The sequence below is a fragment of the Chelonia mydas genome, chromosome 4 (assembly GCF_015237465.2).
Source record: "Chelonia mydas isolate rCheMyd1 chromosome 4, rCheMyd1.pri.v2, whole genome shotgun sequence".
Lineage (NCBI taxonomy): Eukaryota > Metazoa > Chordata > Testudines > Cheloniidae > Chelonia > Chelonia mydas.
In genome coordinates, this window is record NC_057852.1 from 130,708,500 (window position 1) to 130,730,161 (window position 21,662).

Genomic DNA, 21,662 nt, shown 5'->3' on the forward strand with positions numbered 1-21,662 from the left:
CTTGCCAGCCTGGCGAAAAGGAGGAGCTTAATTTTAACCCAGAGCCAGTTGCATATAGGGAGATTATTCTCAATTTTAATGTTGTTTGTCCCTTTTTTCCAAAGATTCAGGAAACACTTTGGATTGCAAAGCACTTTTAAAATAGATTTGATGATGATTATCATTATACCTCTCCCTCTCATTGCACAGAAACAGGGCCATCACTAGGGCAGGGCAAGCAAGGCAGTCACTCAGGGTGCAAAGCCAGTGGGGGCGGAAAAATGGGGCAGTGCAGGATTGGCCCCAGTGGTGTCAGCTTCCCTCCACCCACAGGATCAGGCCCACCAGCATCTCCCAGAGCCCAGGCTGCTCAGCACCTCCCCTCCCCGCAGGATCGCGGGCCCAGTGACCCTGGCCAGAGCAGGTTTTCCCCGCGGCACTAGGACCAAGGTGGTGGCAGCAAGCGGGTAGGGTGCTGAGTGCTGCTGGCTCCCCACCCTGGGTAGAGGGAGAGGCCACAGGGATGTGCTGACTGATGGGCTGATGCTGCATCCCGGGCCTGTGCCACCTGCCCTGCCATTGTGACCGGGAGTGCGACGCTGCCCCCCACACCCAGTGGGTATCGATGCTGCAGGTACTCCCTCCAGTGCCCCCCAAATACCCCCTCCAACAGTCCCCCAAATACTCCCTCCCAGTACACACGCACCCCTCCAGCACCCCCCCCCGCCAACCGTACCTCCCCCTCCTACTCCCCATGGCAGTGTCCTCTATTTGGAATTTGAAATATGGTAACCCTAAGGGTCACTCCATTCTCACAGCCTCTGTTTCCGGTGCTGGTGGGAGTGAGTCCGCCTTGTCAGCAGCAGCCTCCTGCCTCTGGCAGCTGGACTGGGCACCGGAGTCACGTGGCCGAGCTCAGAGCTCGGGCTGTGTGACCGTGAGCCCGGCACCCCTGGCCGGGGACGGGGAAGCCAATAGGAGCAAGGGAGGTTCCGCTCTGCACGTAGGGCGTGTGGGGAGAGTGACTCAGCTGTCATGGCAGGTCCCTGGGTGGCGAGTGGGGTGTGACCAAGCAGCTGAGAAGCAGGGGCCCAAGGGGGGGTGAGTACTGCAGGGAGCATCATGGGGAGCATCTCATGGCACTGGGTTCCGTGGGCAGGGGCCAGCTCCAGGGGGTGTCGCTGGCCAGCGCCGGGCTCCTTCAGGACAGAGGCAAGAGCGTGTTAGGGGCGCAGCTCGGAGCTGTGCCGTCCCCGCCTGCCTGGGGAACACTCGGATGTGCAGAGGTGGCCCGGCTTAGGAAGCACGGTAGGGAGAACTGCCGGGCGACCAGCCAGCACCCTGGATCACACAATATGGAGAGATGGGGGCTGAGTAGATTGGGTGACTCCCACCAGCTTCTGACCTGCCAGCTCCGGGCGGGAAGTGATGGTTTCCAAACTGTGGGACACATCCCACTCGGGCAGCATGCCCCCCAGTTTGAAAACCTCTAAGCTATATGGACAGCAGAAAGGCAGGACACATGATCCTGTGTGTCCCCCAAGTGTCACCTCCAGGGGGTGCAAATATACTTGCTCACCCAGGCATTAAAGTACTTAGTTATGGCTCTGCACAGAAATGAATTTTCATTGGGAAATGCTGCCTTTATTTCCCTATAATCTGTCTTCTGCTAAGGTACTTGTACAATTATCTGTCTCCACCAGAGCTACAGGCACATGTGCTGTACTTTCCAGGTATCACAGACACCTGGGGTGAAATACTGGTCTCACTGGGTAAGTCTACACAGCACAGTAAGCCTGGGTCTGTGTGAGCCACGTTTGCATTCAGTGTTTGCAAGTCTGCACTTGAGCATCCACGCTACGTTGGAAACCCAGGACTCACAACCATGCTGGGTGCATCCATAATGTACAATGCTGACCCTAGTCAGAACTTCAGCGTCTGTGGGAGAATCCTATTGTATCCAAGGGTTCCTAGTGCCCTCACCAGCTGAAGCCGTTCAAGGGCTTGGTTCATAGTGGGTTGTGGGAGAACTGGTCTTTCTGTCTCGTGGGAGGGGACCAGAAGTGTGTTGAATAGTTTTAGCCCACCACCACAACCAGCCAAGCCGTTTTGTGTCCATACACTCCCACCAGCTGGAGCCATTAACATGGATCCCAATCTAGTGGAAAAACTTCTCCACCTCACACAGTCAGTCCTATTTCAGAAATCAGGCAGAGGATCTGTGAAATGCTGGTGGACATTTCAATGGCAGTGTTTGAACTGCCACAGGCACCCCTTGGAGGGGTCCCTACCAGCTGCGACCCAGCTGATGGAGCTTATGCCTGTTGCCTTAGCCGCAGATTCCTCCTGTGTAGACTGGTGCTTCTGGAGCAGGGCCACAAGCACAGACAGGTGGGATCACATCGTCATGCAGACCAGGCATGATCAACAGTGGGTCCTGAGCTTTCGCCTGAAGGAGCAGACATTCCTGGAGGTTTGAGATCAGCTCGACCCAGTTCTCAGCACCAGAATACCCACATGAGGGAGCCCATGCTGGTCCCGAAGTAGGTCACTACAGCTGTTTGGAAACCGGCTACCCCATGCGGCTACATGTCCATAGCTAGCCAGTTTGGAGTTGGCAAATTAGCTATGGGGGTGGTTGTGGCAGAGGTCTGAGAGGCGAGCAGGACTGAGAGGTACCCAAAGGTGGCCAGCATTACAAATGTTCCTGACGTTATTCCTGACTTTGAGAGACTGGGCTCTCCAAACTGCCCCTGGCCATTGATGGGAATCATGGGCCTATAGTTTGCCCTCCACAAGGAGCACATGCATGCATACATAATCTACAAAGAGTACTACATCATTAGGCAGGCCCTGGTTGACCATCACAATGGATACTAATATGGGATGCACTGGCAGGGTGCATGATGCCAGGGTGTTCCAGAGACTGGGACTTTATCTTCATGGACAAGCTGGAACGTTAAATGACACTGTTATAAATGGAGGCACTGCCCCCGCTGTTATTCTAGGGCACCCTGCTTACCCCCTGTGGCTTGTGCTGCTTGTGACTTATGAAACCCTGCCCTGATTTCAGAGGCCCTGGCCGAAAAGGGTTCAGCTACTCAGTAGCTGAAGGATGGTGGTGGAATGTGAATTTGGCAGACTGAAATATCATTGGTCCTTCATTCAAAACCATTTGGGTGGCCTAGTGTCATCAGTGCAGTTTGTATTATTGCGGCCTGCAGTGTGCTGCACATCTGTGAGGAGAAAGGGGAACCTTTTCACCAGGAGTGGGCTCTGGACACTGCTGAATATCTGAACTGGTGCCTATTGCCCAACAACACACCTGTCATGGGGGTTGCTGGACCCACATGTACAGCAGAAATCAGGGATGCTTTGTAAGCCAAATAATGGGTTTTCATGGAAGAGAGGGAATGAAATTGTGGTTGAGGTTGTGCTGTGTATGGGGTCGGGGGGGAGCTGTAGGAAGATTTTTGTAAGTGTTAGGTTTCAGAGTAGCACCCGTGTTAGTCTGTATTCGCAAAAAGAAAAGGAGGACTTGTGGCACCTTAGAGACTAACGCATTTATTTGAGCATAAGCTTTCGTGAGCTACAGCTCACTTCATCGGATGCGTCGGAATCTTATGCTCAAATAAATGTGTTAGTCTCTAAGGTGCCACAAGTCCTCCTTTTCTTTTTGTAAATGTGTTGGTATTATGAATTGTGTAAACACTTTCATGAAATATACAGAGATGTTTATATATTTGATCAGTACTAGCTTTGCACAGCAACTCACAATTTATGGATTGTTGTACAATTTTGTTTTATGAATTAATTAAGAATGGGCACATGAAGGCATTCATTATAGGTTCGTGCCACTTTTGGCAGTACATATAATACAACTTGCTATTCTCGCCTTGGGTGCGAATTCAACACTTTATTTTAAACTGGTATTTACATACCAATATAAGAACCAGAGAGGCAGATCAGCACAATAAACAAACTCAGTGCCAAAACAGCCAAAGGTCTGTGCTCCCAAATGATATGTCCAGCTACTCCTGGGTGCTCCCTCCCTCTGTTCTCCGTGACCGTGATGGTGCATTTTGCACGTGCAAGACATGACTGGACTGGATGAATGTACACGGTCCAGCTACTCCCTGAATTGCCCAAAGATTGCAGAGTCTGTAGGGCATGATAGCATGGATGGGACTCAGGGTGTGGACTCTGGTAACCATGAGTTCAAGTAATGGTTCAAACAGCTCCTTCTTCCTTCTTCTACCTCCAGCCATGCTCCATTAATCTATCCACTAATCTTTCCTTATGCTGTGCAGCCTCTATCTCTCTTCCTACCCTTCATACGTCCTTATCCTTTCAATACTCCATTTGGTCCTTCTGGGAATCTGTTTACTGATTTGATTTATCTAGCAGCTCTCCCTTCAGCTCATCCCAGACACACTTTCTCCTTGATTGCAATAGGTGGGTCCACCTGTTTGGTGCTGTGTGTTTGACTTGCAGAGGTGGAAAGGCTTTGAAAGGAACATATTATTGTCTGATCATGATAAAAAATTACATTTTCCACTCTGTCAAAAGGGGCTGTTTAATTCAAGGTCAAAAGATGGTACTTTTTACCAACAGACTTTATTCTATTCACACAAAAAACACTGGCCACTTCAGATATCCTTCGGAACAACACTGAAAACCATCACACATCATGGTAAAATATGCATACAAAATTCAGCTGAAATGATTTCTACAGCCCCTTATTTTTTGCCTGGTAGGTGGGGGGAATTTATGAGAGCTCTAATCACTAGCTACATTTTTTCAGTCCTGACAGGCAGGACAACCTCTAAAAAACATGAATATTCTGGATGTCCCCGAATGGAACCGTGAACTTCTGTTCCAGGCCAGAGAGGACAACTGCCCAAATATGTTAAGGAGATATTTAGGCATCTAGTGACCAATGAGCACATCTCAGAATGGAGGGGGTTCTTGAGTTACAGAGGCGGCCTTAATATAAGCCAGCAATGGGTGAAAATTTGTGGTAAAATCAACAACATGCTAATTTAGCCTGCAGACACAGTACAGCCTCCTGACAAGCAACCTGCATCCATAAAATCACCAAATTGAGGATTGGAAGGGATGTCAAGAGGTCATCGAGTCCAGTCCCCTGCTCTCATGGCAGGACTAAGTATTATCTAGACCATCCCTGACAGGTGTTTGCTTTTAAAAATCTTCAGTGATGGAGATTCCACAACCTCCCTGGGCAATTTATTCCAGTGCTTAAGCACCCTGATAGGACATTTTTCCTAATGTCCAACCTAAACCTCCCTTGCTCCAATATAAGCCCATGGTTTCTTGTCCTATCCTTAGAGGTTAAGGAGAACAATTTTTCTCCCTCCTCCTTGTAACAACCTTTTATGTGCCTGAAAACTGTTATCATGTCCTCTCTCAGTCTTCTTTTCTCCAGACTAAACAAATGCAATTTTTTTCAATCTTCCCTCATAGGTCATGTTTTCTAGTCCATAGAGAGATCTGACTGACGGCCAGGGGGACTCCTAATGCAGATAGACAGACGCAGCTGTTGTATTTTGAGCTCAAATATTAGAGCCAACTATGCACTAAATACACACTCTGGTTTTGTTTGGACTCATAACAGCCAGGTTTGGGGACTCACAGGCAGTCTAGGACAGGGCAGATGTGGCCAATTTATAAAATGCACTGTGTTAGACAGGAGGGGTATGTGAAGCTATTAATTGTGGAGTTCCACACATACTTATCACATTAATCAAGTAACTAGTAACAAATTCATGATAACACATTAATTTTTTCCCTCGTTTTGTGGTTTCCCTTTTTAATCCCACATGGAGTCAAAGAGAAGGTGGGGGGGGATGGTAGGGGAAAGGCAAGTCTTCCATCCTGAATGGAAGCACACCAAAACCCCACCTTGTATTAATAGCTGAAGAGGGCCCTCTATTAATAACTGCAAACATGGTGGGAGAAACTTACCAGGCTCCTGCTCTGGCATTTGCTCTGAGGCCAGTTCTGCAGTGGGCTGTTCCCAAACAGCTCCTCTGAGTACAGATTGGGGATATGCCACAGTTGCTGTTTGGTTACCAGCCTCAGCACCAGGGTCAATCTTTGCTCTCTGTCCAGTGGCTTTCTCTCCTCTGATGGTGCTGGTGACTTGCGGATGCCATTCCTGCTCAGCAGATTGTCATGGCACTGTGGGCTCAGTGCTAGCTATAGTTCCCAATACTCAGTTGAATTCCTCATAAAAGAGGCAGGAAAAAGGGGAGTTCCAAGAGGTGCCATTAGCATCCTTGACTTTGTGGTATTCTGTCTTCAGCTACTTGATTCACTTTCTGCATTGTTCTGCTGTCTAGCCAATCTCCAACACTTCCAGCCACTTCAGTATGTTTTTTGAGACATGATCATTTCTTGTGCTCTTGCTGAAGTTGAAAGTCTCGCTTGCCTTGCACCAGAGGTTAACCTGAATCTCGCTCTGTTCCTCTGGCCAGCTAGCAGTGTGTTTGATGCAGGACTCCCTCTTAGTGCAGGCCATTTGAATAAATGTGAGCACTGACTGTATTTCTATGGAGTATTCTATATGGAAATGAAGGGTTAAATGCTGAGCAGCTGCATTTAAGTAGGAGGTGGCGTCTGGTTCCTGTGAAGTGAGTGCGAAGTTTTGGGATGAAAGGGCTGGGAAGCACTGTCCCAAAGTATTGTGGGTAGCATTGGTGGATTCTTCACACCCAAGCCTGGAGACCTGGACTTGAGCTCCATCTACACTGCAGAATGTTTGAGTTTTGACCCCATCACAGCAGGACTTGAGCTCTGACCCACCCCTCCTAAAAGGCTTCATGTGCCCAAGTCAGGAGGGTTTCCTGGTCTGAGTCAGACTGATTTCTGTGTGGATGAAAGGCGGTCTTGGGTTTAAACCTGAATCAGAACCCAGGCTTAAAATTCTGTGCAGACAAACTCACTGACTTTAATGGGGCCAGGACTTCACCCATACACTACGACAGATCAAAGCACTACAGGACACAAATGCACATCACATATTAAAACAATTTCTGCTTGTACTGATGGTAAAAAAACCCACTCTTTTCTATCTGGATGACAAGGGTGTAATTAAAGCCGAAGAGTACAATTTGCCAGCACTTTAGACATTTCTGAAGCAGTATATTCCTTCCGAAAGGCAGATTTACAGATTATTAGAAGTTGAAAACAATAGAAAACTTTCCTTATATTGAAAAAAATGCCCAAGCCTCCATATCTTGTCACAGTGTAATAAGAGTGGCCACATTCTAAGATAAGACAGATCCCTTACTGTTTGTGCAATTAACAGAAGACTGATAAAAAGAACCATTAATTTTAATTTGGCATCTCTTGTTATACTATGTAAAACACTGACTTCAAAACTGTCCATTGTGAATAATAAATTAGCTTTAAAAAAGCTTAAACTCAAGAAATCAAGTCAAACTGACCTAGAAGCCTGCTGGGTTTTCAAAGGACACTGGAAATCTTGACTGGTGATCTGTCTTCCTCTCAACAATTGTTTATGAGGCTCTTATTCATCATGCTTGCATGAGAACATCACTAGAAAAATGGAATTCATTCATCACCACATCTCCTCTTTCAGTGCAGATGATCCATATGGTGCTCCATCCTGGAGTCAGGAACTGGATTAAGGCTGAGGAAAATGAAGAGAGAGAGAGAGAGAGAGAGGAGCAAACCTCCAATTACTATGATTAGACTAAAAGTGAAAAATAGATTTAATTTTTCAAGAGCACTTGTTTTTACGTGTGTTTACAGGAAGCATAAATAATTATAAAACACATTCCATGTCCTCATTTCCATATGAGGTTCTCCCTAAATCAGGATCAGATTGTCCCCAGATGGTCAGCTGGGATGTGATTATGCAAAGTATCAAGCACTTTCATTGGATACAGCAAAGAATGTACGTGCAAGCTTAACTTAAAGCATGGTTGAAGTCAATGAGACTATTCAGTTGCTGAAAAATAACCACATGCCTCATTGCTTTGCTGGATCAGGATCAGAATGCTAAGAGTGTTTCAGGATCGAGTCCTGAACAAGGTTGTTGCCTCATGGCCCAGGAGCTCCCGGAATACTTCAGAAGTTATATCAAGGAACTAAAAGTGAATATGACTTTGAATATCCTACAGTTCTGTTGCTTATAGAATGGAAATGTCTGACTTTTCTATGACCTCTCTCTGCAACCTGGTTAAAGTTGTTTTGGGGCTCGTGATTAACTCTGACTACTAGAATAACAAGTTATAAAACGGTAATGGAAACCACAAGAAAGGGATAGGTGAATAAGAACATTATAGAAGGAAGGAAAATTATGAAAAAGCAGACATGACATTTAATAATGATTGGCGAAAACATGTTTTGAACTCATGTTAAAGTAGGTCAAAAGATTTTTTGACTCTTTGTAATTGGAAATATGGGAGATAATGGAAAGATAACTGTCTACATTTGCTGTTAATTGACAGATGCTAAGCTATGTAGTTAAAACAGCAAATTGTAGTAGGAGATAAAGAAGAAGGACAGCAGGATGACTGTTACCCCAGAATTGGTGAGCAAACCTTTTCTGCTTGTGCTGTTTGATCAGAAATGTCTAGTCTTTGATTCATAAACCAGACTTGATCTTGACCAGTTGATGTTTCAATCAAAATATAATCAAAACTAATCCAATTCTTTACCAAGAATATAGCTGGTACTTGTTCTGCCACGAAGTACAATGCCAGCCCCTGCACTCCCTGAAGTCAGTGGAGTTCTTCTCATGTAAATGAGAAGTGTATCAGGCCCCAAGATTTTCAATACTTATGCCAGACTTCCAATATTTCTCCTTACAGGCTGGGTCCAAAGCCCACTGCAGTCACTCTAAAGGTCCCACTTGGACCCAATCTTATTGAACTGCAGATTAAGGTGTCCCATTTTTAAATGTTTTCTGGAATATTTATGGTCAAAGATTACAGATTTGTTATAATTGTTGTAGAGAAAATGATCTGAAGTTGAAAAAAAAAACCTTTGCCTGATTCTTTACTTGCTACAGCAGTGTAATAATCAGGGTTATAATGCTGATTCACAAACTTGCCTCTCGATACATCAGAAATTTAAAGATGCATGCAGCTGACCTCTGCCCAGTGTTGCACTCCAACGGACTCTCAAACATCTCCTCTTGGGTGGACGGACCACCAGCAAGGGGCCTGAGTCTTCTTTCACTTTCACTGGTGTAAATCTGGAGTAACTCTATTGGCATCAGTGGAACTACGCTGGCATGAACTGATGCACTGGAGTGGAAAATGTGGTTTGCCTATTTATTATGAACGAGCATTATTATTTGTTGTTTATTTACAGCAGCATCCACTATGTGCTAGGTGGTTTCCAAACACTGAAAAAGAACAGTCTTTGCTTGGAGGAGCACACACAGCAACATGCAGGCTGAGGTTCAGAAAAGGGAAACAACAAGTCAGCTCAGTTCATTGTAAGCAGCATGGCAGAAGTGAGTCTTTAAGGTATGTCTACATTGCAGGTGGGAGCATGCTTCCCCGTGCAGCTAGACAGACACACTCACTCTGCTTGAGCGAGCATGCCAACTAGAGCAGTGTAGCCAGGGGTTGCACCAGTGGTGGTTTGGGCTAGCAGCCTGTCACCATGCCTCAGTGGGTCACAACTGAGAATACCAAATTCAGGACAAACTGCTAAGAAATAGGGCAGACACACCCTAAACCTGGTGGTTATTATTCCATAAGATATACCAAACCAGCAACAAAAGTAAGCTTCTGACTCACCACCCTGGCCAACAAAAAGTCAGAACTGCAGCATCCTTAGGTATTCCAATCCTGGATTCAACACCCAGACAGGAGACTTAATAATGAGTGGTTATTTAAAAGCAATGTCATCAACCAAAGAGTTCTCAGCTCAGATCTTACCCAATAATCATGCTGTTGCCAATCCTTTAGTATCTAAAATCTAAAGGTTTATTTATAAAAACAAAGAAAGGGGCGAGAGTTATAATTGGTTAAAGAAATCAAATATATACAATAATTGAAAAGTTCTTGGATCAGGCTTGAAGCAGTGATGGCATAAACTACTGGCTTGTTAAGTCTCAGGTTGCTTCCAAATGATTGGAAGGTCCTCAGTCCCTCGATTAGAATGCTCCCATTAGTATAAGTCCATAGTCCAGAGATCAGAGCCGGAAAGACGCAAAATGGAGGTGTTTCCAGGGACTTGTATAGCTTCTGCCATGTGGAGGAAACTTATTGTTCCACGCAAAGCCCTCAGCACAGTTTGTGGAAAAGTACAGGCATAAGGTGAAGTTCAGTACCACCTAATCTAGTCACGTGCCCTTGTATGCTTCCATAAGTCATGGCAGCCATTACCCATAGCCTGGCTGAAATGTCCACATGAAAGTCCATCAGGTGGAGATGAGTTTTTTCCGTGTCCCTTTGTTTGTTGATGGGCCATCACTTGAATACTCCATTCACAATGTGCTGGCTAGACTGGATGTAAACTGCCTTGTGGGTGTTACCACAGGAGCAAACACAATTTGAAATACAGGTAGATAGTCAGAGCTTGTCTGCACTGGCACTTTACAGCCCAGCAACGCTCTCACTCAGGGGTGTGAAAAAACACCCCCTGGAGCGCAGCAAGTTTCAGCTCCGTAACCGCCAATGTAGACAATGCACCAGCGCTGGCAGCCACGTTCCCAGTGCTGGTAGCTATGCCCTAGTGGAGGTGGGGTGGAGTGGCGCTCTGCCGCGACTACACAAGCCACATTAAAGGGCTGCCGCAGCAGTGCTTTAATGGTGCCAGTGTAGACTAGCCCTTAGTATTCATAACTTCAGATGTAAAAATGATATACGCATACAAACAGGATAATCATAGTCAGCAAATCATAACTTTTCCATAGAAACTTACATGACATATTTTGTACAAGATTTGTTGCAATTATATAACAGTGGTAGCAACAATGATCTACATCGTCATATTTTAATCATATAACATCACACAGCCTGAGTACATACGGAGGGCAGAGGCAGTGGCAGGGTAGGGGCTGGCATGGTTTGTACTCAGGTGGCTAGCCGGAGCCCCCGCATGTGCTACTCCTGGCTACACTGCTACTTTTAGTGAACTCGCTCAGTCAGAGGTAGCACGTGTCTTTCTACCTGAGCATGCGCCGAGCAGCACTGTAGACACACCCTAAGAGGGACTTAAATGTAGGCAGGATAGGGACCTTGCAGATGAGCTCATGGAGGTCGTGCCATGGATAGGGGACTACATAGAAGAAAACACAGAGGTGACTGTGTGAGAAGCTGACAAATGAATGGATGAGACTAGGAGCATTGGCAGAGGAAGGGGAATGGGGTGGCAATACAAAGCTTGAAATGGGAGAATAGGAAGGGCGGGGCAGAGCTAAGTAGAGTTGTGAAGTTGGTGATGGTAAGGGAGGAAGCCCTAGTTAACAGAATAGTGGATTCAGGAGACCCACAATGAATTCCCAGCTTAGCCAAAAAGATGATGCAATGTGACACTGGGCAAGTCACTTATTCTATTCCATGTCTCAATTCCCCTTCAATGAAATGGGATACGTCCCTATTTCATAGGGGTGGGGTGGGGGTGAGGATAAACTCCATTAATGATTGTGAGGCCCACAGGCTCGGATCCTCCAGTAAGGAGCCTAAATACCTTTAAGGATCTGGGACTCAGATATCACGGTGATGAAGGCCACATACATACCCAGGCAGATTCGTTATTATTTATTATGAAGTAGATACAGACACCAACAGGCAAGGATCCAATAGTCATATTTCATCTCCTTCCCACTTCTGACGTTCGACTTTGCCCTGAAGAGGTCATCTTTGGCTGGGAAGTGGGTAAAGATGAAGGTGGAGGTTGATCTAAAACAATGAACTGGACCAAACATGCTAAAGTGGATTTTTTTTTTTTTGTGGTGCAGTATATATTTTTATGTTGGGCATAAAATGCTTGCTGCTTATACAGCAGTTCATCTGAAGATGAGGGAGCTCTTTCCAAATATTAATTAAGACTCACAAACACTCCTGTGAGAGAGGTGATTTAAATACTCCTCATTCCAATGAGGAAACTGAGGCAACCAGCGGTTAAGTGAGGTGCCTATGGTGAATTAGTGGCTGAGTTGGGAATAAAGCCTGAAATTCCTGAGTCGCAGGCCCATCTTCCATAAAACTCACTCCATAGAAGCTTGTCTCAAATCCAGGTCAAGGCTTGGAGGGAAAAAAGTCAAACAAAGATTTGTAATGTAAAATCACCAACAGTAATGAGCCAATGATGGTATAAGAAGCTAAAATGAGTGTTGCATTAGTAAGAACTTCGGAATTTGGTCTTGGAAGATGCTCTGAGAACTAGTGCTGAGCAAAGCACACATCCACCCTGATTTTGGATAAAGCAGATTGACACAGAAGGTGAAGCTGGTAGCCTCACCAGCCAACAAAGAGAAGGAACGCTCCCTCTGCTTTTACAAGAGGATGAGCTCAGCTTCCCCACCTCCCCGTACTTAAACCTGAATAAATACCAACATTTGAATCTTCTACCCACTAACGGCTTCCCCAATGGCTCACTCCTGCACTGGGGCAAATACACAGCTCACCCAAACCACCCTAGGGAGCAAGGATCCAGTTCCTAAAGTCAATGGCAAAAATGACCAGTGGGAGAAGGATTGAGCCTAAAGCTCACCCCTGCTTGTGTGCTGTGTCAAGGTTCCTCCCCCACTCTGAACGCTAGGGTACAGATATGGGGACCTGCATGAAAACCTCCTAAGCTTATCTTTACCAGCTTAGGTCAAAACTTCCCCAAGGTACAAAATATTCCACCCTTTGTCCTTGGATTGGCCGCTACCACCACCAAACAAATACTGGTTACTGGGGAAGAGCTGTTTGGAAACGTCTTTCCCCCCAAATACTTCCCAAAACCTTGCACCCCACTTCCTGGACAAGGTTTGGTAAAAAGCCTCACCAATTTGCATAGGTGACCACAGACCCAAACCCTTGGATCTGAGAACAATGAAAAAGCGTTCAGTTTTCTTACAAGAAGACTTTTAATAGAAATAGGAGTAAATAGAAGTAAAGAAATCCGCTCTGTAAAATCAGGATGGTAGATACCTTACAGGGTAATTAGATTCAAAACATAGAGAATCCCTCTAGGCAAAACCTTAAGTTACAAAAAAGATACACAGACAGAAATAGTTATTCTACTCAGCACAATTCTTTTCTCAGCCATTTAAAGAAATCATAATCTAATGCATACCTAGCTAGATTACTTACTAAAAGTTCTAAGACTCCATTCCTGTTCTATCCCCGACAAAAGCAGCATATAGACAGACAGAGACCCTTTGTTTCTCTCCCTCCTCCCAGCTTTTGAAAGTATCTTGTCTCCTCATTGGTCATTTTGGTCAGGTGCCAGCGAGGTTACCTTTAGCTTCTTAACCCTTTACAGGTGAGAGGAGTTTTCGTCTGGCCAGGAGGGATTTTAAAGGGGTTTACCCTTCCCTTTATATTTATGACATGCTGTCTCAGTTTGAAGGTTGCAACTCTGGTCGCACATGACTTGAAAGTGCTTGTGGTCTTCTTCCTCCCCTTTAAACTTAGCGGTAAGTGCTGCATTTTCCTTACAAGTCCTCCAGGGGTGTCAGTGGGTCTACTCATATGCTTAAAGAGATACACATGCTTAAGCACTTTGGTCAATCAAGTCCTGATCCAAGCCTCATAGAAGTTTATGGCCAGATTCCTGTTTAATTCAGTGGCCTTAGGATCACGCTCAATGAATTAAATTTTCAAGAGTTCAGGGCTAGATTTTCAACTACTCAACACCCATAACTGAGGGCAAATTTTGAAAGGAGCTCAGCTCCCAAAACACCCAATGTGCTGAGCTCTGTTGAAAATTTAGCCACTTATTTTGGTGACTAAATGGAAGCTGAGGTCTTCTGGGTTATTTTGGGGAAGTTTTATGGCCTGTGATGTACAGAAGGTCAGACTGGATGATCACAATGGTTTCTACTGACCTTAGAATCTGTGAAAATCTGGCCTCAGTTGTGAGTGAGGAGCACTGTTGAAAATTTGAGACTACTGGCGAAATCCTTCAAATTTTGCCATTGACTTCAGTGGGGCAAGGATTTCACCCTATACATCTGTCTGCTAGAAGCTAACCTACCATGGAAACACTTTGTTCATGGTCCAGTCTTTAAGCGTTACAGGCTGGGAGGATTACTCTAATTCAATATATTATGAAATGTCAATCTGATTGAGATTCAAAAAGCTACAGGGGGAGGAGAAACAAAAAAAATAGCTTCTTCACTTTATATAATTGGAATGTAATTTTTTAATGGAAAAGAATTGAATTTATTACAGAACCACTGTTTCCTTTAATTACATTTTGACTGCATAGCTATTACTAGTGGAGAGGACACATTACAAAGGTTTTGTTTTGTACTGGAGTAAAATGTATAAAATTGGCAAGATCTCTTTTAATCAGTTAAAGTTGGAAATTAATGTCATACGGTACCAGGTTCCGCCTCCTGTTATTAAGGAAATTGGACAATTATTAATTTCTTCACTATTCAAATTCAGTCTTCAAATACAGTGCCAACATTGTAATAAAAAATAAGAGAGAGAGAGAGAAATAAAAACTTTGAATTTCTAAGGAAAATGCTGCAAATGGAAAACAATGTATGGTCAAGACACCTTTTCTTTCCTTTGACAGATCATTCTACATGACATGAATGTTTTAATTATAAAACTTGGAGAGTAAAATAGAAAAAGAAGTTTTGTTGAAGTGAGTCACTAACTCTTATAGAAAACTTACAATCTGGTGAGGAGATCTCAAGGTTAATTAGGCCTGAGCAAGCCAAAAAGCCAAAACTACACCTTGACTGGACATGCAGGAATAAGGAAATGCACAAAGGGAAACCCAAAGTCAAGATGACCTTGAGAAAATGTTGCCAGAATAATCTGCCAAGGTTGGTTCTTCATCATTCAGTAGCAGCCATGAGATCAAACAGCCATTGACTTACCCTCACCACTTCAACATTAATAAGTGTTTCTGTGTAATGACAGGTTTCAGAGTAGCAGCCGTGTTAGTCTGTATTCGCAAAAAGAAAAGGAGTACTTGTGGCACCTTAGAGACTAACAAATTTATTTGAGCATAAGCTTTCATGAGCTACAGCTCACTTCATCGGATGCATTCAGTGGAAAATACAGTGAGGAGATTTATATACATAGAGAACATGAAACGATGGATCCATGTTTCATGTTCTCTATGTATATAAATCTCCCCACTGTATTTTCCATTGAATGCATCCGATGAAGTGAGCTGTAGCTCATGAAAGCTTATGCTCAACGGGTAGTGATCAATGGCTCCATGTCTAGTTGGCAGCCGGTATCAAGTGGAGTGCCCCAAGGGTCGGTCCTGGGGCCGGTTTTGATCAATATCTTCATAAATGATCTGGAGGATGGTGTGGATTGCACCCTCAGCAAGTTTGCAGATGACACTAAACTGGGAGGAGAGGTAGATACACTGGAGGGTAGGGATAGGATACAGAGGGACCTAGACAAATTGGAGGATTGGGCCAAAAGAAATCTGATGAGGTTCAACATGGACAAGTGCAGAGTCCTGCACTTAGGATGGAAGAATCCAATGCACCGCTACAGACTAGGGACCGAAGGGCTCAGCAGCAGTTCTGCAGAAAAGGACCTAGGGGTGACAGTGGACAAGAAGCTGGATATGAGTCAACAGTGTGCCCTTGTTGCCAAGAAGGCCAATGGCATTTTGGGATGTATAAGTAGGGGCATAGCGAGCAGATCGAGGGACGTGATCGTTCCCCTCTATTCCACATTGGTGAGGCCTCATCTGGAGTACTGTGTCCAGTTTTGGGCCCCACATTACAAGAAGGGTGTGGAAAAATTGGAAAAAGTCCAGCGGAGGGCAACAAAAATGATTAGGGGACTGGAACACATGAGTTATGAGGAGAGGCTGAGGGAACTGGGGATGTTTAGTCTACGGAAGAGAAGAATGAGGGGGGATTTGATAGCTGCTTTCAACTACCTGAAAGGGGGTTCCAAAGAGGATGGATCTAGACTGTTCTCAGTGGTAGCAGATGACAGAACAAGGACTAATGGTCTCAAGTTGCAGTGGGGGAGGTTTAGGTTGGATATTAGGAAAAACTTTTTCACTAGGAGGGTGGTGAAATGCTGGAATGCGTTACCTAGGGAGGTGGTGGAATCTCCTTCCTTAGATATTTGTAAGGTCAGGCTTGACAAAGCTCTGGCTGGGATGATTTAGTTGGGGATTGGTCCTGCTTTGAGCAGGGGGTTGAACTAGATGACCTCCTGAGGTCCCTTCCAACCCTGATATTCTATGATTCTATGATTCAAGGTGTTTTCAAGGAGGCACTGTTAAATGCCCCTGCTCAAGAAACCATTGTTTGGTGTTGATATTGTTGGCAACTGTATATTTATAGTGGAAGACTGAGAGGATCAATTGTACATCAACATCTAGGGGGCTCTTGTGCCGGGTAGCACAGGATTTTCCTTTGTCTCCCTTTCTGTTCAATGTGTAAATGGGGATGTTGGGGTTGGTAAGGAGAAATGGGTTAGAGTATCTGCAATATGCAGATGATGCTCATTCATTATGTCCAGTTTCACCGGTGGAGTGGAACAGATAGCCCAGCATCTGCTAGAGATTGAGTTTCAAATGAGGGCTAGCTGGTTGAGGCTCTATCAATATACTGAAATAATACTAGAAGATGGGGATGGAGCAACCAGAAGAATTGACTGGTTATGTAACCCCCTCTAACTGATAAGTATCAACCATCCTTTGTAAATAAGGCTCATCATTTAGGGATCTTATTGAACATTGGAGTGCTGCCAGATGTCCAGTTGACAGCTATGTAGAAGAGCATGTTTTTTTCTGCTGGGCTTAGTAAGCCGAATATGACCATGTGTTTCAGATGTGTTTCTTCCTACACTTACCCATGTCTTTGTCACCTGAAGATTAGACTTTTGCAGTGCACTCTATTTGGGGCTATCGCCTGAGACAATCCAGGAGATAAAACTAGTCAAATGAAGCATCCTGTCTTTTAAATGGAACTTTCCACTGGAACACATAACCCCAGTGCTCTACAAGTTGTCAGTGGCCTTCCAGGTGTGATCAAGGTGGTTGTTGTTTCTCACCCTTAAATCCCTAAGGTTAAATCCCACAGCTCTTGAGAAACAACCACTTTCCCATGCAGTACTGTCATGGGGACAATCAGGTAAAGTCCTGGAGCTGGAGCTGCCTCAGTACAGAAGAGGGGGAGCTGCTGTTGTCTGTGAGAGCCCCTCAACTCCAAAACCAACCTCCATACCAGTCCATTACAGCCTAGATTTGTTCATCTGTTTTCTTATGTACTGAGGGTGGGGACTGGATGTAGTCTGGATGAATTGTCTGCTAATTGGAATATAACAGAGGTATGGGTGGGAATAAATTATGACTGTATGGGTGGTCATCAGTGCTTTAGAGCAGGGGTGGCCAAGGTGAGCCTGAGAAGGAGCCAGAATTTACCAATGTACATAGCCAAAGAGCCACAGTAATACGTCAGCAGCCTCCCATCAGCTCCCCCACCCCGCTCCCAGTGCCTCCCACCCACTGGTAGCCCCACCAATCAGCGCCTCCCTCCCCACACCTCCCAATCAGCTGTTTCATGGCGTGCAGGAGGCTCTGGGGGGGAGGAGCGAGGGCACTGCAGTCTCAGGGGAGGGTGCAGGAAGGGGTGGAGTGGGAGCAGGGCCTGTGGCAGAGCCAGGGGGTGAGCAGTGACACATTGGAAAGTTGGTGCCTGTAGCTCCAGCCCCAGAGTTGGTGCCTAGACAAGGAGCCGCATATTAAATTCTGAAGAGCCGCATGTGGCTCCAGAGCCACAGGTTGGCCACCCCTGCTTTGGAGCATTTCAGGGACAGGAAGAGACATTGATCAATAAGGAGCCAGCAGAACAGTTGAGAAGACTTGCTTGCTTTCTCTGGGAAAGTGCTGAGTGAGCTTGAGACCGGAGAAGAACATCTATGTACTCGCCATGGACTCCAAGGCCAGGCCCCTTGCTTCAACACTGTGCCTACACATTCCCCGTGTGTGTTTGTGCATCAGTTTAAAGGCGCATATGCCAAATCTTGAGTTTGGTTATTGTTAGCAATTTACATCTGATGTTGAACTCAGGGCACAAGCTGTTTTGCTCTCTCCTGATTGCCGTGCAGCCCTATGGATATGCTTCTTCATCACAGGCTGCTCCAGACAATTTGCTGTCCCAGGCAAAGCTTCAGTGTGCTGTCCTGCTCCTACCTTCTAGAACAGAGATTCTCAACCAGGGTAGCACGCTAAGCCTGCTAATTGTTCGGTGGTTATGGTGGAAGCAGGGAGACCAAGCACCAGGTTGCAGTGCCACTCACTCAGGTTTGGGTTGGCCATCCCTCTGTAATGATGCAGGGGTGGCCAAGCCAAATCTGAGTGAGTGGCATTGCAACCTGAGCATGGGGTGGGAGTGCCACATATGTTTGGCCTGGCTGCCCCTGTTGCCCTAGGCAGCATCTGCCACCCTTGGCAGCTTCCTCGTACGCCTATAGCTAGAGTGGTGCCTGTTTCTCACAAAGGGACTCACAGCATTTGGTCTGTGTTTGTGTAACCACCAAAGATGTCTCCTTATACCCTTGTCATAGGTTTTGTAGGACTTGGGTCAAATAATGAAAAAAATATTTCGATGCTCTGAACAGAGGGGAGAGGTGTAGTGGTTCAGATGGTAGCATGGCAGGTATAGGGGAGACCTGAGATTCTTGCTTCTTAAGTCAGTGGGTAGCTTTCACAATTTGCTAGATAGCGGTTTGGTTGGGAAGAGTACTGGAAATCAAGGTGTGTAAGCAACACACCTGTTCATGGCCAAACAAAGGGGGAAAGATGATTTTCCCCTACTGGCAAAAAGTTAAAAATCAGGCCCTTTTGTGCAGAATAGCCTACTATTGCAAATACATCTTAACAAAGTTAAAATCTGTTACCACTTGGAGGGAGGGATAGCTCAGTGGTTTGAGCTTTGGCCTGCTAAACCCAGGGTTGTGAGTTCAATCCTTGAGGGGGCCATTTAGGGATATGGGGCAAAAATTGGGAATTGGTCCCTTCCAACCCTGATATTCTATGATCCCCACCCTCATATACACCTTCCTTATTCTCTTCAGATGTACACCTAGGTCTCTTGGGCCTGTAGGCTTCTTGGACTTGAGCCCAACGAAAACTAGCCCATAAACTCATCTGACGTTGCAGGGAACCGCAAGTAAAGATTTATTCTTTTCAATCTTATTATTTAACATTTATTATTTGTTGTGCTTGACAATACTTCTCAATCACCACACAATGGTTTCCTAATACTTAACATGGGAAATAAGTGCTTACAAAGGGTTGACCCAGCATTTGTCCTAAGAAGCTAATGATCTTAAGACCCAATCTGCAAAGCTCAATATGTAGGTGGACCTCTGTCCTTGTGTGAAGCCGCACTGCCCTCATAAAATGTTACTGTAGTTTCCTAGCCTTCATTCTGTCTCATTTGCTAGCCAGGTAAGCTGTCTCTGAAATCACTGGGGATCTGCGTGGCTGCAGGGGACCATCAGCATGGAAAATTTGCAGGATCACAGTCCTTAGGGTCAAATTGTATTATCGGTTACACAGATACATCTCCCATTGGCTTCAATAGGATTTTCACCTGCTGGAGCTGAGGGCCTAATTTGGCCCTAAATCTCTAACTCATGTCTCCAGGAAGTGTGGCAAATAACAGAAAAGGGTAACAATGAAACTAAAATGACAATATAAAGCCTAGAATCAGGAAACTTTATGTAATGTTTCAGAGTAGCAGCCATGTGAAGCCCATGCATGATAGAAAGAGTGCGCCTGACCTCCAAATTATTTAATGAGAGAATGAGGGATAAAAATCTGTAGATACCATGAGGGAAAGAAATGCCTGTGATTTTAATTTTTAACAAAGCGTGGTGCCAAATACACCTCACTCATTTAATGTAGGCACTTGTGTGTATTGCACTAGCTCTTTAGCCTCTTTATTTGCTCATATTAGGCTGTTTGCATAAATGAACTACTTTCCCCCACTCCATTTTGTTTGTTTTTTCAGATAAATGTAATGCTCATGATAGGTGGAGGCAAGAAAGCCCTACAGGATGAGGCCCTAGATTTATCGACAGAACACAGAGAGCACTGGCAGGGCAAATTTTCTCAGCTGACCTGCAAGGAGCATAACTGCAGGGAAGGGGATAGTTCAATCTCCAAGCACATTTGGTCCTTGGCATCTCTGGTCTCAACAGGGGTGCCAATGAGCTCCCAGCAGGGGCACCAGTTAGTGCGAAACGTGCTGGTGATTTTTTGCGGTGTGGATACTTGGACTAATTCTCCTCTGAAAACTCCTACTGCTGCGGTGCTGCCTACAGGGCATAGAAACTGTTTTGCATAGATTTGTTTTGTTGATTTGCATAGAAAAAATCTTTTGCTGTTGTTCCCCTTTCCTGATCTCTGGCTGGCTGGCTGTCTCTCCTGAGCCTGCTCCTTTTGACTGTCTGTGAAGTGTCAGTCTAGCACACTGTGAAGGCCACTGCAAACAAACCAAAAAATGAATCATAATCATCATAAATCATTCAGGATCGCCTGTGCTAAGTTTATTATTAACAACACTTGGTCCTTACCTAGCACATATTTTCTTCTCAGCTTTGCTGTGTCACCGTTTGAAATGTCTCTTCCTGTTCAGCAACAACAGGAAATGTTTCCATCACCTCCCCATCTATCTGCTGCCTTTGATACCATTGATCGTATAACAATCAGGTCTCTGGCTCTCCTTGATCTGTTATCTTAGCTCCTGTATTGACTGCTCCAGGTCCCTTCTTAATCAAAGTTAAATCAGTAGGTCAGGCAATGTGGTGTAGCAGATAATGCTCTAGACTGGGACTTACCCGACTTGAGGTGAAATTCTTGCTCCAGTGAAGTCAGTGGAGACAGGATATTGCCCTTGATTGTCTTCCTTGTTCTGCCTCTGACCTGTTGTATGACCTTTGGGCAAGTCACTTTGTCTCTCTGTACCACTGTTTCCTCTCCCCTCTGTTGGTTTTATCTTCTTAGATGGTAAGCCTTTTGGGGCAGTGACTGTCTTACTATAGGTTTCAGAGAAGCAGCCGTGTTAGTCTGTATTCGCAAAAAGAAAAGGAGCACATGTGGCACCTTAGAGACTAACCAGTTTATTTGAGCATAAGCTTTCATGAGCTACAGCTCACTTCATCGGATGCATGCAGTAGAAAATACTGTGTATATAAATCTCCCCACTGTATTTTCCACTGAATGCATCCGATGAAGTGAGCTGTAGCTCACAAAAGCTTATGCTCAAATAAATTCGTTAGTCTCTAAGGTGCCACAAGTCCTCCTGTTCTTTTTGTCTTACTACAGAGTACCGCAAGCATCATCTAGTCAAACCCCCTGCCAGGATGCAGGATTTGCTGTGTGCTAAAGGCTGCTGGGCAGCGCGGTGGGGTCCGGGTTCCTGGGTGCCTGGCCACCCGGAGTGGCAGGGTCTGGGCTGCCCGGTGCAGCGGGGTCGAGGTCACCAGCCGGCCCCATGGGGGGGGTCTCGTGGC

At 45.4% G+C, this 21,662-nt stretch overlaps 1 long non-coding RNA gene across 1 annotated transcript in view; it reads right to left on the reverse strand.

Moving 5' to 3' along the window:
• Positions 1-7,364: 7,364 nt before the first annotated feature.
• Positions 7,365-21,662, reverse strand: part of LOC119566006 — an 88,402-nt gene continuing 74,104 nt past the window's right edge. Inside the window, exons 6-7 of the long non-coding RNA XR_005225008.2 lie at positions 20,988-21,185; positions 7,365-7,654 (exon numbers count right to left, since the gene is read on the reverse strand). This is a non-coding gene — a long non-coding RNA (uncharacterized LOC119566006). The remainder of the gene's footprint in view (positions 7,655-20,987; positions 21,186-21,662) is intronic.